The following is a 6000-nucleotide window of genomic DNA, read 5'->3' as shown; positions in this document are numbered from 1 at the left end:
GTGTGTCTATGTCTGTGTGTTTGGGTGTCTGGGCCTGTGTGTGTGTTTTGCCTACATAAGAGTAGTAAGCTTTTCTCTGCACTTTACAGATTTTCTTTCAGCTCTCAGTTGTAAAAATGAATTGTAAATGCTTTCAGGTTATAGAATATAAATGTAATTATGAGAAATAAAAAGTAGGTTAAATACTGGACATGAGAAGTTAAAACTAAAGGCAAACAGGGGACTTTTTTCTTCCATTTTTATTAAATTGGGTATTTCTTATTTACATTTCAAATGTTATTCCCTTTCCAGATTTCCAGGCCATCAGCCCTCCCCCTCCCCTTTTATATAGGTGTTCCCCTCCCCATCTTCCCCCCATTACCACCCCCCAACAATCCCATACACTGGGCAGGACCAAGGGCTTCCCCTTCCACTGGTGCTCTTACTAGGCTATTCATTGCTACCTATGAGATTGGAGCCGAGGGTCAGTCCATGTATAGTCTTTGGGTAGTGGCTTAGTCCCTGGAAGCTCTGGTTGGTTGACATTGTTGTTCTTATGGGATCTCAAGCCCCTTCAAGCTCTTCCAGTCCGTTCTCTGATTCCTTCAACAGGGGTCCTGTTCTCAGTTCAACGGTTTGCTGCTGGCATTCGCCTCTGTATTTGCTGTATTCTGGCTGTGTCTCTCAGGAGAGATCTACATCTGGTTCCTCTCGGCCTGCACTTCTTTGCTTCAACCATCTTTTTTTTTTTTTTTTTTTTGCGTATCTATCTTTTTTGTAGGAGTCAAACCTATTAACTAGTTTCTTTAACACACATGGACCTATAATCAGAAGCAGAAGCAAAACTAAGAAGGGTCCCATAAGGGAAGATATCAGAGTAGTCATCCAAGGAGATTACTAAACCAGCTCTCAAACCATCCCTGATGCGCTTCTCTGTCTGTCTTTTGTCTAACCTTTCTCTAAGTTTATTCATGGAGTCTTTAATTACTCCTGAATGGTCTGCATAGAAGCAACATTCTTCTTTCAGTGTAGCACACAGACTCCTTCTTTAAGGAATATCAGGTCTAATCTTCTCCTATTCTGAAGGACTACCTCTGAGAGGGAGGTTAGGTATTCTTGGAGGTCAGCTAAAAAGTCTTTCACTCTTTTTATATCTGAGTCAATGGCAGTTCTGAATTCTCTATAAGCCTTGCATTGCAGGGCAATGGCAGATGTCCTTGTGCTGCCCTTGCAGCACCTAGATAGCCTTAAGTAATTCTCAACTCTTTTTTTTTTTTTACTAAGTCTTTAGCATCAGGATTCCAATCTGGACACTATCTAAACCTACACACCAAGGTCATGACTAGCTTTTAGAACTTCTAAACTTATACAGATTGTGATCCCTGAGGCACAGTCCCAAGAAGTGTTAGGAGTACTAACATATGCAAGGTTACATCATTTGTAATAGAAATCAAGCCTATCTCTATACCTATCTCGATGGAACCCAGGGCAAACATGCTGAATGTCCCTCTAGGTCCCAGCTCTCAGTCCCAACAGCTAGTACACGGCTGGTGAGGGCTGAGAATTGATGGCTGTCAGGGTGGTCAGCAGCACCAGGTACGGTCCTTTCCAGTGAGGCTCGAGTATCTGGGTTCGGTGCCATCGTATGTAGCTGAGTCTCTGACCTGGAACTGATGAGATGTCTTGGGGGTCCCCGGGGCATAGGCTGCTGCCAGCTGTGACCAGACTTCTTTCTGTATCACCTGTAGGTCTTTTAGCCTGGCATACAAATCATTATTACTATGACATGTTGGTTTAGTAACATCATCCAATACAGTCAGAGGAGCTGAGGCCCCATATAAGATCTCAAAGGGGGTAAGGCTGAATCTGGAAGGGGTATTTCTTGCTCTGAAGAGAGCAAGAGGGAAGGAGTGCCACCCAGTCTGCGCCAGTCTCCATGGTCAATTTAATTTGGTCAGGGTCTCTTTTAGACTCTACCTGTCCTGAACTTTGAGGTCTGTAAATACAATGTAATTTCCAATCGACCTCTAAATACTTGGCCACACCCTGGCTTACCCTGGCAACGAAAGTAGGGCCGTTGTCTGACCAGATTACCTTGGGCATTCCAAATCGGGGAAAGATTTCTTCCAGTATCTTCTTGATGATTGTAGAGCCCGTCTCTTGTTTGGTGAGGAAAGTTTTTGTCTATTCCTGAAAAGGTATCTACAAGCACTAGGAGGTACTCGTGATCATATTTTCTTGGTTTTATCTCAGTGAAGTTTACTTTGACTTCTCACTAAACTCTCTAGGTCTCTTTGTCCTGTTTGTTTGTTAAGCATTTATTTATTGACATATCTTATATTTTTTACTGCCTTTCTGGCTAAAATCTTAAAGTCTATTATATACACCTTAACTATTTGGACAAGCTTCTTATCTAAGTTGAGTCCATTTCTGTATTTGGCAAAGTGAGTCTTTTGTTTGTTCTCTGAGGAATATAGTTTTCCCTCAAGTGTGCCATTTTCCTTTTTTTTGTTTGTTTGTTTGTTTTTTGTTTTTTGTTTACGCAGTGTGGGCCTTTTCTTCTGTTGTACATTCTAAGTGAGGCCAGCCCTTAGTCCAATCCCAGTTCCCAGTGGCTGTCGCTTGAAGGCCTGTCACCAGGATAGGCTCCTGCATAGCCATTTTCCGAGCCACTTTATCTGCTTTGTTACTGCCCCATGCCACTGAATCTCTTCCCTCCTGATATCCTGAGCAATGAATAGTACTCACAGTTGTTGGCTTCACCAGGGCATCCAAGAGACGGCAAAGGCATCTGCGGCACTGATGTGCTGGGGGGTTGAGGTTCAGCCATCCCAGATGACATTGTGTTGTCCACCATGGCAGCACCCACTTATCTCTGACCTTCATGAAGAGAACTGTTCCCGTCTGTAGACAAGGTAGCCTCGGCTTTCAGCAGGGGTCAATCAACCAGTCCCAGAGGTCTTTCCTCCACCCATGGGCTTCTGCCAGTGCTTGACACTCATGTTTGCTTCATCCATCTTATCTAGTTTGGTGGCTGTATATGTATGGGCCACATGTGGGGCAGGCTCTGAATGGCCGTTCCTTCAGTCTCTGTTCTAAACTTTGCCTCTCTATCCCCTCCTATGGGGATAGAGTATTTTGTTCCCCTTTTAAAGGAGTGAAGCATTCACATTTTGATCATCCGTCTTGAGTTTCATGTGTTCTGTGCATCTTGGGTAATTCGAGCACTTGGGCTAATATCCATTATCAATGAGTGCATACAAACAGGGGACTTTTTTAAAAAAAAGATTTATTATATATAAGTACACTGTAGCTGTCTTCAGATACACCAGAAAAGGGTATCAGATCTCTTTACAGATGGTTGTGAGCCACCATGTGGTTGCTGGGAATTGAACTCAGGACCTCTGGAAGAGTAGTCGGGTGCTCTTAACCACTGAGCCATCTCTCCAGCCCAACAGGGGACTTTTTTAAAAGGAAAATACTAATATAGTCCTGTCTGCCTGTTTTAACATTTCTCTTTGCTGATAGACCAAGACAGGCAAGGTGAGGCAAAGTAATTAATTAATTTAATTAATTAAAATAGATGTGTTCCTTAAGTCAACACAAATACCAGTTCACAATCCTTGGGTAGCCCCGGTACTAAGCACTCAAAGGCTCTCATTGGAGATGAGTAATCTTTTTTCATCTAAAAGTATTTCCTTCTAAAAAATCATCTCCTACATGCTAAATTGCCAGTCACATTTCTTAAAGAAGGAGAAATAACTCAGCGCAGCAAGAGGCAATGGGTGTAGACAATAACACAGCCCTGTCTAATTCCACAGCTTAACCATTGAAGATGGAGGAGCTTTCTGGGTATGAAGCAGTTGTGGAGGATCATCTCTCCCCAGGCACTAGTCAGTTGTTAACCATTGTGGAAACACTGTTAACCACTGTTAAAAATCATTGTTAGTGTTAATGATAAATTTCTTAATTTATATCATAAAAATTTTGTTGTTTATTTTCCTGTAAATAAACAAATATACTAGGGACAGAGCAATTTGATCTCTCACTAGCAGCTACGGAATTCTTGCTTACCTGTCTGTCCTAACTGAAGGGAGTTTGGGTATAATAGCCAGGTGACCTGCTCTAATGCGAAAAACATCCTTTTGTAATGTACCGTGCACGCCTTGAGAGAGACAAGTACACGAAAAATTACGGCTCATCACGTGGCTCCTGAGGGTGAGGCTTACAACTGGCATCTTTGCTGCCAGTTATACAGGCTTTTTCTATAACAAGCCTATGAACCCGAAATGACCTCAGGACAGTTTCCACTTTGATTGGAGAGGAAACACTTCCCCTGGTGAAAGAACAACTATAATTGGTGCTAATTCCCCCGGTAGAGTGACTACTGTGATTGCAGCTAAAAAGGCAACACTGCTGTTGCTCCAAACAATTATCTGTCATGATTGGCACAAAGAAATGCCTGCTCTGGCAAAACGAATGTCTGTTTGTATGACTATAAGTTGTTGCTGATATTAATATTAAATCACAACAGAAAAGCAACTAATATAGAATTTAGACTGCAAGAGGTGTGTTGCTATAAAGAACCCAACCATGTTGGTTTCTGGAGGACTATGGAAAATTTTAGAACTTTCAATTAAATGCTATAGGCAGTGCTTTAAGGGCTTTTCCTGGAAGCCTGTGGTTGTCTGGAAGATAGTAGCTCTGAAAGTCATGTAGCCTGTAAACCCCCAGCTCATGAGATTTTGAAGACAGTCAAGGACTGGGCCTGAGACCACTTGTATATCGTATTTCAACAAAGAATCTAGCTGCCCTGATATAGCTGTCTCCTGAGAGTCTCTGCCAGAGCATGACAAATACAGCGGCGAATGCTCACAGCCAACCATTGAACTGAGAATGGGGTCCCCATTGGAGGAGTTAGAGAAAGAACTGAAAGAGCTGAAGGGGTTTGTAACACCATAAGAACAACAACACCAACCAACCAGAGCTCCCAGAGACTAAACCACCATCCAAAGAGTACACATGGACAGACCCATAACTCTAGCTGCATATTTAGTGGAGGATGGCCTTTTTGGGCACCAATGGAAGGAGAAGCCTTTGGTCCTGCCAAGGCTGGACCCCTCAGTATAGGGGAATATCAGGGCAGGGAGGCAGAAAGGGATGGGCAGATAGGTTGGGGAATACCCTCATAGAAGAAGGGGGAGGGAAATGGAATGAAGGTTATGGACAGGAAATAGGGAAAGGGGATAACATTTGAAATGTAAATAAAAAATCCAATTAAAAAAAAAAGAATCCAACCGCCTACTGCCCTTGTTCTAAGATCTTTCCTTAGATTGGTCTAAATACTTCTTTTCTGGTTGTGTAAACAGGCTGCTAAGACTTAATAAATCAGGAGAGAGAAACACTTCTGGGCAACCTTCTATAGTTTTGCAACATTAGGCTTTTCAAGGGCTTCTCATAAGTAATAGTTCTTTAGCAACTTTTAATACTGTTAGATAAGTTCACTGCACAAAGAAGAAGCATCAGAGACAACAAATAGTGATAATAGGAAAAGCATCATCCAAAATGATGATAAGCAGTAACAATGGCTTACACCCACCTTCCAAGCACTAAGCAGCCCCACTTATATCCAGTGTCTGTTCTCAGAACCTCAACCCCTGGCTTTTAGGTGCAGTCTGTCAGCAACTACTCATTAGCAGCAGAGAATTCAGTAGTATATAGTGTGCTGCTATCAATTGCAACAGCTTAGTGGTGATCCTGTCTACCTGCTGGGATCCTACACACAGCAATATCACTAGAATGGTGGATGCCCAGTTTGGAAAAAATACTAATAATTCCCAATACCCACCTTGCACTTGTTCTGCTTTTAATGAGAAATGTCTCCCATGGGTGTATATGTGTTTGAACTGGTTTAAAATTTGTGATGTGAGGGGAGGTGGAGGAATCATTAGGAAGTATAGCCTTCTGGAAGGAAAGACATCACTGATGGACTTTGACAGTTTATACGCCTGCTTGACTTCC

This window comes from Rattus norvegicus, chromosome 2, assembly GCF_021556685.1.
Source record: "Rattus norvegicus strain SHRSP/BbbUtx chromosome 2, alternate assembly SHRSP_T2T, whole genome shotgun sequence".
Taxonomy (NCBI): domain Eukaryota; kingdom Metazoa; phylum Chordata; class Mammalia; order Rodentia; family Muridae; genus Rattus; species Rattus norvegicus.
Note: the sequence above shows the minus strand (reverse complement) of the source record.